This window comes from Trichomycterus rosablanca, chromosome 18, assembly GCF_030014385.1.
Source record: "Trichomycterus rosablanca isolate fTriRos1 chromosome 18, fTriRos1.hap1, whole genome shotgun sequence".
In the NCBI taxonomy this organism is placed as follows: domain Eukaryota; kingdom Metazoa; phylum Chordata; class Actinopteri; order Siluriformes; family Trichomycteridae; genus Trichomycterus; species Trichomycterus rosablanca.
The window spans coordinates 10,724,674-10,737,794 of NC_086005.1; the positions used below are offsets into that span (position 1 = coordinate 10,724,674).

A 13,121-nucleotide genomic window follows, 5' to 3' on the forward strand; every position below is an offset into this window, starting at 1 on the left:
AAAAGTACTCTAATTGTTCTAATCCAAAAATGATGTGCTATAAAGACTAAAAAGCTGGTGAAACTTTCATCATAAGTGGAAAAACCTAAAATCTGTTTTTTCACTTAACATCAAAAAATTAATCCCAAGTTAGTATAAACTAAAACAGACAATGCGAGCACCTTCCTCTTTTAACATTTCCCAGCAAATAAACAAATTCTAAACAAAGTAATCTTTATTTGTAATTTATTTATAATGTTCTCACTCTACTTTCACTCTACTACTTTATATTAAGTCACAATATACACAATAGTTATTATATCTAATTATTATTTAATTTCGAAATCAGATGCCTGCTTAATAAAATAAAGAACGTATTTGAAAATAAAGAACGTATTTTTAGCCACACGCACTGCTCAGTGTATAAAGTCAATTATGTAAAATAAATTTGTTGGGTAAATTCACAAAGCAAGGTCTATAAAGACAAGGTTTGATAGGGTATGATGGTCTAGAGGAATGCCAGTAACTTGCATAGAGCTCTGAACTCAACCTCATGTGGGGTCCATACCCCAATGTTGTGAACTGTTGCTCTAGGGGTTAATATGCTTTTCCTTTAATTAGAATAAATCCCAAATCAAGAACACATGAAGTACTGAACTCACTCAGATATAACTTATTGATATTATAAAATTAAATGGTTAACATTGTGCCTAGATAAATTGGGCACCATTCACTTGATTTGTCTTCAGCAATGTGTGCAATATTATATGATAGTTAACCATTGGAACATTCCATTACAGAAGCTATGTTGTTTTTTGGTAAATCTCACCCTATCCTCTTATCAACACACATTCAGGGCTGTTGCTAAGGTTTCTGGTCCTTCTGCATTTTTATTTTTTTCACCTTAACAGTCTCTACACAGCAACTTCCAACTTCACACACACTTTTCAAAGCTACATCTTTACGCACACACACACACACACACACACACATTCTAGATTAGAAACCTGACCTTCACATACTCTTCTTGTTACTATCCTTGCAGTAAGCCACTTGGAATTAAACCGTAAAACTACAGAGTAAAAGCTATATAAAAGTGTCTTAATAAAAAAACATACCACGGCCAGTCATGGGCATTACTGCTGTCCTCATGCATGTGTTGTTTCCATTAGTGCAAAATTCACCAATACATGTATCCTGATAATAATCACAGTAACATTGAAGAGCAGAACCTGTAGCACATAAGTTATCACATAAAAATTATATATTTGCAGATTTTGTTAAAGACATTAAATGTCAGATTGCAGAGAGTTTTATAAATGGATCACATTCAACAGACAGGAAGTTCATGGCATAATTTGGGATATATTCTACTTTATACAAGCAACAGTGATGATGTTGAATATAAAGCTATATCGGCTATGATGATGCAGGGATGCAGTGCAATGCAGGGCCTCAAGCACTCCTTCCATTGGAAAAGGTTTCAATTTGGAGTACTTATTCCATATACAAGCATGCTTATGAAGGCCAACATTTCAGCCAAGAATAGATATGGCATCAAATAAAACCTCTAGTTTATGCAAGTGTCATAATTCATTAAGAGTCATAATTAGTGCATCATTTTGTACTTTTTTTAAAGCTTAAATCACTTACTCTCCACCAAAAGCAGGGAAAGAACCATAGTCACAAGCAGGAGCTTCATAATTCTGTAACATATAAAAGGAACAGTGATGTTACTTTCTGCAGACAAAGTTCTTCTGATGTTCCTTATTACTAACTACATGTTTAACATAAAAATAACACAGTTTTCTCAGTACCTATTGCATGACTAATCCAAAAATATATATCTATATATGACAAATAGAGGCATTGTATTTGATTATTCTATCCAAAAAGTGTCCAAGTCCCCAAGCTCTGCACCCTTGTCTACACTAGTCAAAAGCCTGAGAAAATAAATATGTTTTCAGTCTAGACTTAAACATTGAGACTGTGTCCGAATCCCGAACAGAGGCAGGAAGATTATTCCAAAGTTGTGGAGCTTTGTAAGAAAATGCTCTTCCACCAGCCGTGATCTTTTTAATTCTAGGAACTATAAGTAACCCTGCATCTTGTGAGCGAAGTGGGTTGTAGTGATTAATAAGTTCACTCAGATACTGTGGAGCCAGACCATGTAGCGCTTTATAGGTTAGTAAAAGTATTTTGTAATCAATGCGGAATTTAACTGGCAGCCAGTGTAGAGATTATAGAACAGGACTAATATGATCAAATTTTTTAGTTCTAGTTAGCACTGGAGCTGCTGTATTTTGAACTAACTGGAGTTTGTTTATGGATCTACCAGAGCATCCAGTTAGAAGAGCATTACGATAATCCAACCGAGAAGTTATAAACGCATGGATCAGTTTTTCGGTGTCATTAACAGATAGTATATTTCTTATTTTAGAAATATTATGCAAATGATTATTATTATTAAATGATAGAAAGCAACTCTAGTAATATTATTGACGTGTGTATCAAAGGAAAGATCTGAACCTAGTGTGACAGTTTTTTACATCTGGGCTGGGATTAACAGAGAAAGTGTTTAGGTTTAGCACCAGGTTAGACAACTTGTCTCTTGCAGCTTTAGAGCCAACAAGTAAAACCTCTGTTTTATCTGAATTAAGTTATAGAGTGTAAATAATAGCGGTCCCAGTACCGACCCTTGTGGAACACCACACTTTTGTAGTTTCCGAGCATTTATGATTTACATAAACCAATTGAGAGCGGTCAGTCAAATATGATTGAAACCAAGAGAGTGCGAGTCCTTTAACACCTACTGTATTTTCTAGCCTCTCCAGTAAAATGTTATGATCGACCGTATCAAATGCTGCACTAAGATCTAATAGAACAAGAAAAGAGACACATCCATTATCAGAAGACATTAACAACTTGTTAACTACTCTAATTAATGCGGTTTCGGTACTATGCTTGGGTCTAAAACCAGATTGCAATTTTTCATGAATACAATTTTCATTCAAATAAGAACATACAGTAATTGTTTGGAAACGACTTTTTCTAATATCTTAGAGACAAAAGGGAGGTTTGAAATTGGCCTATAATTAGATAAAACATGTGGATCAAGGTTAGGTTTTTTAATCAGAGGTTTAATAACAGCACTTTTAAACAACTTAGGAATGTACCCAAGGCTAAGGGATGCATTGATTAATGTAAGCAGGGGATCTACAATGGCTGGGAGTAAATCTTTAAGTAAACGAGTTGGAACAGGATCGAGTATACACGATGATGACTTTGATGATTTAATCAACGCAGTTAGTTCATTTTGGGAGATTGGATTAAAGTTTCAACATGAACATGAACACTGTTCTACAACTGTTTGACAGTCCAGCCTCTTAGATGCTGTAATTTCTGAACCTGTAGGCCTCTGTATAAATGAAATACTAAACCCCCGAAATATTAACTTGTTGTTATTAGAAAACGAATTGGTTACAGTCTTTAGAGTCAAACAATTTATAAAAATTAGCAGGATTACTGTATTTATTTAAAATGTCATCAAATCATTTTGGTTTGTCCATAATCCTGATGTTGCCTGCAGGTTATACAGAGACCTACAGGTTCAGAAATTACAGCATCTTGGAGGCTGGACTGTCAAACAGTTGTAAAACAGTGTTTATGTTCATGTTGAAACTTTAAGATTCTAGTATAACCCTCTTTGGGTTATAAAGTTAACACTTAAGGTTAACAGAAGCACGTAAGATGGCTGACTCCAGGAACCACCTGTGATTCAACATCAGATGCACACAGAGCAGGATCACATCTAAAAGCCTGCAACTTAAATCTTCTGTCAAGGGTCACCAAGTTAGCAAGATCATTTACTAAAGTGTTTTCAGTTTGAGTGTGTATAGACATAAGATACTTAACAGCAATAATTGATGTTTCAATTTACCAAAGAGCAAAATCTATTTGCACTGCAAACGCATTGTTTTCTTTGACCACCTCCACTAAATAAACAAATGTTGAATCACATCAATCTCTATTTGTAGTAGTACTAAATAATTATGTACTCACGTGTACTGTATATTGTCACAATATATTTACATGTACTGTATATAGATTTACAGTATATTTACTAAATGTGTATGTTCAATTATTGTTTAATTGTGTCTGGTAAAAGGGAACAACCAATATTTCATGGACTGGGAAAGATATGGCCCAGAAGCAAGTTCCCTGTCAGACAAATGTTGAACCAAGATCTGGGGTGCATTTCCCAAAATGTTTGTGATGCTAAGTACTTCGTAACCAGTGTTGCCAACTTAGCGGCTTTATTTAGTGAGTTTTCAGACCCCCCAGCGACTTTTTTTCAAAAAAGTTATTTTTATTGGAGACTTTTTGAGACTTGGACGTGAAAGCACATATCGCTCTGCAGTTACTGTCCTAAACGAGCAGCGGGTGCTCTGTAGATTTATCCTACCCATCGATTTGTCCTACCGAGCATGCGCACACCTGTTTTTGACTCGTTTAGTGGAACGCCTAAGGTTAGTAATGTGTGGTTTTAGTTTTAATTTCTTTAAAAGTTTAAAGTTTAAGTGTATGTAATGCCGTTATTATGTGACTTATTTTGTATTCTCTTTCAGAACTATGCAAGGTGCTCAAATGAGCTATTCTTGATTGAATACAGTTGAATAACTGTTGTTTATCTAATGCTGTGTTAACATTTAATTTAACCACGTTTATACATGCCTTGCATGCATGAAAGAGTTTGTTGCTCTGTGTACTCTACTCCATTCATAAAATAAACTCCTACAGGACCCCAACTTAAAAAGTTATGGACCATTCATATATCTGCAAAACCACAATCATGGTAATGACATGGTAGTGGGTGTTGTCCTGATATGAGTGTAGCAGGTGCCACCGTGCTGTTGGGATCTTTTACCCTGTTAGCACTGTCTGTAGCCACACAATGTTATTTATTTATCAATAGACACTTTCTAATAAGAGAATGCTGTTGGCACTTGTCTTGCCATAGCATTAAGGTCTTTAAAATTCCAACAACACTGCTACATCTAATACACTTATTACAGTACAACACACACTAACATGTTATAACTACAATACCATTTACAAATGATACAATTGTAGAATGGACCAACTGAAGTACGTGCAGATCTTTATTGTACAATTAAACTGTTTTATTTACATTATCAGTATAAAAATGGAATGTTTCTCAGTTTAGAAGTATAATTCAGTATTAGTGATTATTTGTTGCAGAGGTCGGTCTTGCAGCAAACGCTCCCTCTGATAACACATTCAGTCAGAGTGGTGCATTTATTTAAAGCTAGAGAAAGAAAAAGAAAATAATCAGTCATTCTGAATCATAGAACATAATGCTTTAGCATAATGTGAGCTTTTTTAACAGTTACAGTGTATCACGAAGAACAATGTTAAATTAAATTAAATTTGTATGATTTATTATTAAATTTGTATGATTTATTATTTTTGTTTGACTGTGCTGGTGGGCCACAAATAATACAATTTAAGACGCGGACCGTATAAAATCTGACCTGGCCAGACTTAATCCATATACAAGCATGCTTTTAAAGGCCAAAATTTCAGCCAAATAGTTTGGTAGGGTATCAAATAAAAACTCACGTTAAAGCAAAAGTGTCCTCTAAATGTGTTGTGTAGAAGTAAGAAAGTTACTTGATGAAAAGGTACAAGTACTGCGTTAGTTTTTACATTTTGAAGCCAATAGGCTTGAATATGAGCCTGTAGGGGTGTAAGAGTCATAATTAGTTCATCATTATGTACTTTTTTAAAGCTTAAATCACTCACCCTCCACCAAAAGCAGAGAAAGAACCAGAGTCACAAGCAGGAGCTTCATAATTCTGTAACATATAAAAGGAACAGTGATGTTACTTTCTGCAGACAAAGTTCTTCTGATGTTCCTTATTACTAACTACATGTTTAACATAAAAATAACACAGTTTTCTCAGTACCTATTGCATGACTAATCCAAAAATATATATCTATATATGACAAATAGAGGCATTGTATTTGATTATTCTATCCAAAAAGTGTCCAAGTCCCCAAGCTCTGCACCCTTGTCTACACTAGTCAAAAGCCTGAGAAAATAAATATGTTTTCAGTCTAGACTTAAACATTGAGACTGTGTCCGAATCCCGAACAGAGGCAGGAAGATTATTCCAAAGTTGTGGAGCTTTGTAAGAAAATGCTCTTCCACCAGCCCTGATCTTTTTAATTCTAGGAACTATAAGTAACCCTGCATCTTGTGAGCGAAGTGGGTTGTAGTGATTAATAAGTTCACTCAGATACTGTGGAGCCAGACCATGTAGCGCTTTATAGGTTAGTAAAAGTATTTTGTAATCAATGCAGAATTTAACTGGCAGCCAGTGTAGAGATTATAGAACAGGACTAATATGATCAAATTTTTTAGTTCTAGTTAGCACTGGAGCTGCTGTATTTTGAACTAACTGGAGTTTGTTTATGGATCTACCAGAGCATCCAGTTAGAAGAGCATTACGATAATCCAACCGAGAAGTTATAAACGCATGGATCAGTTTTTCGGTGTCATTAACAGATAGTATATTTCTTATTTTAGAAATATTATGCAAATGATTATTATTATTAAATGATAGAAAGCAACTCTAGTAATATTATTGACGTGTGTATCAAAGGAAAGATCTGAACCTAGTGTGACAGTTTTTTACATCTGGGCTGTGATTAACAGAGAAAGTGTTTAGGTTTAGCACCAGGTTAGACAACTTGTCTCTTGCAGCTTTAGAGCCAACAAGTAAAACCTCTGTTTTATCTGAATTAAGTTATAGAGTGTAAATAATAGCGGTCCCAGTACCGACCCTTGTGGAACACCACACTTTTGTAGTTTCTGAGCATTTATGATTTACATAAACCAATTGAGAGCGGTCAGTCAAATATGATTTAAACCAAGAGAGTGCGAGTCCTTTAACACCTACTGTATTTTCTAGCCTCTCCAGTAAAATGTTATGATCGACCGTATCAAATGCTGCACTAAGATCTAATAGAACAAGAAAAGAGACACATCCATTATCAGAAGACATTAACAACTTGTTAACTACTCTAATTAATGCGGTTTCGGTACTATGCTTGGGTCTAAAACCAGATTGCAATTTTTCATGAATACAATTTTCATTCAAATAAGAACATACAGTAATTGTTTGGAAACGACTTTTTCTAATATCTTAGAGACAAAAGGGAGGTTTGAAATTGGCCTATAATTAGATAAAACATGTGGATCAAGGTTAGGTTTTTTAATCAGGGGTTTAATAACAGCACTTTTAAACAACTTAGGTATGTACCCAAGGCTAAGGGATGCATTGATTAATGTAAGCAGGGGATCTACAATGGCTGGGAGTAAATCTTTAAGTAAACGAGTTGGAACAGGATCGAGTATACACGATGATGACTTTGATGATTTAATCAACGCAGTTAGTTCATTTTGGGAGATTGGATTAAAGTTTCAACATGAACATGAACACTGTTCTACAACTGTTTGACAGTCCAGCCTCTTAGATGCTGTAATTTCTGAACCTGTAGGCCTCTGTATAAATGAAATACTAAACCCCCGAAATATTAACTTGTTGTTATTAGAAAACGAATTGGTTACAGTCTTTAGAGTCAAACAATTTATAAAAATTAGCAGGATTACTGTATTTATTTAAAATGTCATCAAATCATTTTGGTTTGTCCATAATCCTGATGTTGCCTGCAGGTTATACAGAGACCTACAGGTTCAGAAATTACAGCATCTTGGAGGCTGGACTGTCAAACAGTTGTGAAACAGTGTTTATGTTCATGTTGAAACTTTAAGATTCTAGTATAACCCTCTTTGGGTTATAAAGTTAACACTTAAGGTTAACAGAAGCACGTAAGATGGCTGACTCCAGGAGCCACCTGTGATTCAACATCAGATGCACACAGAGCAGGATCACATCTAAAAGCCTGCAACTTAAATCTTCTGTCAAGGGTCACCAAGTTAGCAAGATCATTTACTAAAGTGTTTTCAGTTTGAGTGTGTATAGACATAAGATACTTAACAGCAATAATTGATGTTTCAATTTACCAAAGAGCAAAATCTATTTGCACTGCAAACGCATTGTTTTCTTTGACCACCTCCACTAAATAAACAAATGTTGAATCACATCAATCTCTATTTGTAGTAGTACTAAATAATTATGTACTCACGTGTACTGTATATTGTCACAATATATTTACATGTACTGTATATAGATTTACAGTATATTTACTAAATGTGTATGTTCAATTATTGTTTAATTGTGTCTGGTAAAAGGGAACAACCAATATTTCATGGACTGGGAAAGATATGGCCCAGAAGCAAGTTCCCTGTCAGACAAATGTTGAACCAAGATCTGGGGTGCATTTCCCAAAATGTTTGTGATGCTAAGTACTTCGTAACCAGTGTTGCCAACTTAGCGGCTTTATTTAGTGAGTTTTCAGACCCCCCAGCGACTTTTTTTCAAAAAAGTTATTTTTATTGGAGACTTTTTGAGACTTGGACGTGAAAGCACATATCGCTCTGCAGTTACTGTCCTAAACGAGCAGCGGGTGCTCTGTAGATTTATCCTACCCATCGATTTGTCCTACCGAGCATGCGCACACCTGTTTTTGACTCGTTTAGTGGAACGCCTAAGGTTAGTAATGTGTGGTTTTAGTTTTAATTTCTTTAAAAGTTTAAAGTTTAAGTGTATGTAATGCCGTTATTATGTGACTTATTTTGTATTCTCTTTCAGAACTATGCAAGGTGCTCAAATGAGCTATTCTTGATTGAATACAGTTGAATAACTGTTGTTTATCTAATGCTGTGTTAACGTTTAATTTAACCACGTTTATACATGCCTTGCATGCATGAAAGAGTTTGTTGCTCTGTGTACTCTACTCCATTCATAAAATAAACTCCTACAGGACCCCAACTTAAAAAGTTATGGACCATTCATATATCTGCAAAACCACAATCATGGTAATGACATGGTAGTGTGTGTTGTCCTGATATGAGTGTAGCAGGTGCCACCGTGCTGTTGGGATCTTTTACCCTGTTAGCACTGTCTGTAGCCACACAATGTTATTTATTTATCAATAGACACTTTCTAATAAGAGAATGCTGTTGGCACTTGTCTTGCCTTAGCATTAAGGTCTTTAAAATTCCAACAACACTGCTACATCTAATACACTTATTACAGTACAACACACACTAACATGTTATAACTACAATACCATTTACAAATGATACAATTGTAGAATGGACCAACTGAAGTACGTGCAGATCTTTATTGTACAATTAAACTGTTTTATTTACATTATCAGTATAAAAATGGAATGTTTCTCAGTTTAGAAGTATAATTCAGTATTAGTGATTATTTGTTGCAGAGGTCGGTCTTGCAGCAAACGCTCCCTCTGATAACACATTCAGTCAGAGTGGTGCATTTATTTAAAGCTAGAGAAAGAAAAAGAAAATAATCAGTCATTCTGAATCATAGAACATAATGCTTTAGCATAATGTGAGCTTTTTTAACAGTTACAGTGTATCACGAAGAACAATGTTAAATTAAATTAAATTTGTATGATTTATTATTAAATTTGTATGATTTATTATTTTTGTTTGACTGTGCTGGTGGGCCACAAATAATACAATTTAAGACGCGGACCGTATAAAATCTGACCTGGCCAGACTTAATCCATATACAAGCATGCTTTTAAAGGCCAAAATTTCAGCCAAATAGTTTGGTAGGGTATCAAATAAAAACTCACGTTAAAGCAAAAGTGTCCTCTAAATGTGTTGTGTAGAAGTAAGAAAGTTACTTGATGAAAAGGTACAAGTACTGCGTTAGTTTTTACATTTTGAAGCCAATAGGCTTGAATATGAGCCTGTAGGGGTGTAAGAGTCATAATTAGTTCATCATTATGTACTTTTTTAAAGCTTAAATCACTCACCCTCCACCAAAAGCAGAGAAAGAACCAGAGTCACAAGCAGGAGCTTCATAATTCTGTAACATATAAAAGGAACAGTGATGTTACTTTCTGCAGACAAAGTTCTTCTGATGTTCCTTATTACTAACTACATGTTTAACATAAAAATAACACAGTTTTCTCAGTACCTATTGCATGACTAATCCAAAAATATATATCTATATATGACAAATAGAGGCATTGTATTTGATTATTCTATCCAAAAAGTGTCCAAGTCCCCAAGCTCTGCACCCTTGTCTACACTAGTCAAAAGCCTGAGAAAATAAATATGTTTTCAGTCTAGACTTAAACATTGAGACTGTGTCCGAATCCCGAACAGAGGCAGGAAGATTATTCCAAAGTTGTGGAGCTTTGTAAGAAAATGCTCTTCCACCAGCCCTGATCTTTTTAATTCTAGGAACTATAAGTAACCCTGCATCTTGTGAGCGAAGTGGGTTGTAGTGATTAATAAGTTCACTCAGATACTGTGGAGCCAGACCATGTAGCGCTTTATAGGTTAGTAAAAGTATTTTGTAATCAATGCAGAATTTAACTGGCAGCCAGTGTAGAGATTATAGAACAGGACTAATATGATCAAATTTTTTAGTTCTAGTTAGCACTGGAGCTGCTGTATTTTGAACTAACTGGAGTTTGTTTATGGATCTACCAGAGCATCCAGTTAGAAGAGCATTACGATAATCCAACCGAGAAGTTATAAACGCATGGATCAGTTTTTCGGTGTCATTAACAGATAGTATATTTCTTATTTTAGAAATATTATGCAAATGATTATTATTATTAAATGATAGAAAGCAACTCTAGTAATATTATTGACGTGTGTATCAAAGGAAAGATCTGAACCTAGTGTGACAGTTTTTTACATCTGGGCTGTGATTAACAGAGAAAGTGTTTAGGTTTAGCACCAGGTTAGACAACTTGTCTCTTGCAGCTTTAGAGCCAACAAGTAAAACCTCTGTTTTATCTGAATTAAGTTATAGAGTGTAAATAATAGCGGTCCCAGTACCGACCCTTGTGGAACACCACACTTTTGTAGTTTCTGAGCATTTATGATTTACATAAACCAATTGAGAGCGGTCAGTCAAATATGATTTAAACCAAGAGAGTGCGAGTCCTTTAACACCTACTGTATTTTCTAGCCTCTCCAGTAAAATGTTATGATCGACCGTATCAAATGCTGCACTAAGATCTAATAGAACAAGAAAAGAGACACATCCATTATCAGAAGACATTAACAACTTGTTAACTACTCTAATTAATGCGGTTTCGGTACTATGCTTGGGTCTAAAACCAGATTGCAATTTTTCATGAATACAATTTTCATTCAAATAAGAACATACAGTAATTGTTTGGAAACGACTTTTTCTAATATCTTAGAGACAAAAGGGAGGTTTGAAATTGGCCTATAATTAGATAAAACATGTGGATCAAGGTTAGGTTTTTTAATCAGGGGTTTAATAACAGCACTTTTAAACAACTTAGGTATGTACCCAAGGCTAAGGGATGCATTGATTAATGTAAGCAGGGGATCTACAATGGCTGGGAGTAAATCTTTAAGTAAACGAGTTGGAACAGGATCGAGTATACACGATGATGACTTTGATGATTTAATCAACGCAGTTAGTTCATTTTGGGAGATTGGATTAAAGTTTCAACATGAACATGAACACTGTTCTACAACTGTTTGACAGTCCAGCCTCTTAGATGCTGTAATTTCTGAACCTGTAGGCCTCTGTATAAATGAAATACTAAACCCCCGAAATATTAACTTGTTGTTATTAGAAAACGAATTGGTTACAGTCTTTAGAGTCAAACAATTTATAAAAATTAGCAGGATTACTGTATTTATTTAAAATGTCATCAAATCATTTTGGTTTGTCCATAATCCTGATGTTGCCTGCAGGTTATACAGAGACCTACAGGTTCAGAAATTACAGCATCTTGGAGGCTGGACTGTCAAACAGTTGTGAAACAGTGTTTATGTTCATGTTGAAACTTTAAGATTCTAGTATAACCCTCTTTGGGTTATAAAGTTAACACTTAAGGTTAACAGAAGCACGTAAGATGGCTGACTCCAGGAGCCACCTGTGATTCAACATCAGATGCACACAGAGCAGGATCACATCTAAAAGCCTGCAACTTAAATCTTCTGTCAAGGGTCACCAAGTTAGCAAGATCATTTACTAAAGTGTTTTCAGTTTGAGTGTGTATAGACATAAGATACTTAACAGCAATAATTGATGTTTCAATTTACCAAAGAGCAAAATCTATTTGCACTGCAAACGCATTGTTTTCTTTGACCACCTCCACTAAATAAACAAATGTTGAATCACATCAATCTCTATTTGTAGTAGTACTAAATAATTATGTACTCACGTGTACTGTATATTGTCACAATATATTTACATGTACTGTATATAGATTTACAGTATATTTACTAAATGTGTATGTTCAATTATTGTTTAATTGTGTCTGGTAAAAGGGAACAACCAATATTTCATGGACTGGGAAAGATATGGCCCAGAAGCAAGTTCCCTGTCAGACAAATGTTGAACCAAGATCTGGGGTGCATTTCCCAAAATGTTTGTGATGCTAAGTACTTCGTAACCAGTGTTGCCAACTTAGCGGCTTTATTTAGTGAGTTTTCAGACCCCCCAGCGACTTTTTTTCAAAAAAGTTATTTTTATTGGAGACTTTTTGAGACTTGGACGTGAAAGCACATATCGCTCTGCAGTTACTGTCCTAAACGAGCAGCGGGTGCTCTGTAGATTTATCCTACCCATCGATTTGTCCTACCGAGCATGCGCACACCTGTTTTTGACTCGTTTAGTGGAACGCCTAAGGTTAGTAATGTGTGGTTTTAGTTTTAATTTCTTTAAAAGTTTAAAGTTTAAGTGTATGTAATGCCGTTATTATGTGACTTATTTTGTATTCTCTTTCAGAACTATGCAAGGTGCTCAAATGAGCTATTCTTGATTGAATACAGTTGAATAACTGTTGTTTATCTAATGCTGTGTTAACGTTTAATTTAACCACGTTTATACATGCCTTGCATGCATGAAAGAGTTTGTTGCTCTGTGTACTCTACTCCATTCATAAAATAAACTCCT

General features: G+C 35.0%; 1 protein-coding gene across 2 annotated transcripts in view; it reads left to right on the forward strand.

Moving 5' to 3' along the window:
• The window catches only part of rps25 (ribosomal protein S25), a 240,040-nt gene that overhangs the window by 111,246 nt on the left and 115,673 nt on the right, over positions 1-13,121 (forward strand). The gene's annotated exons all lie outside the window — the stretch shown is intronic.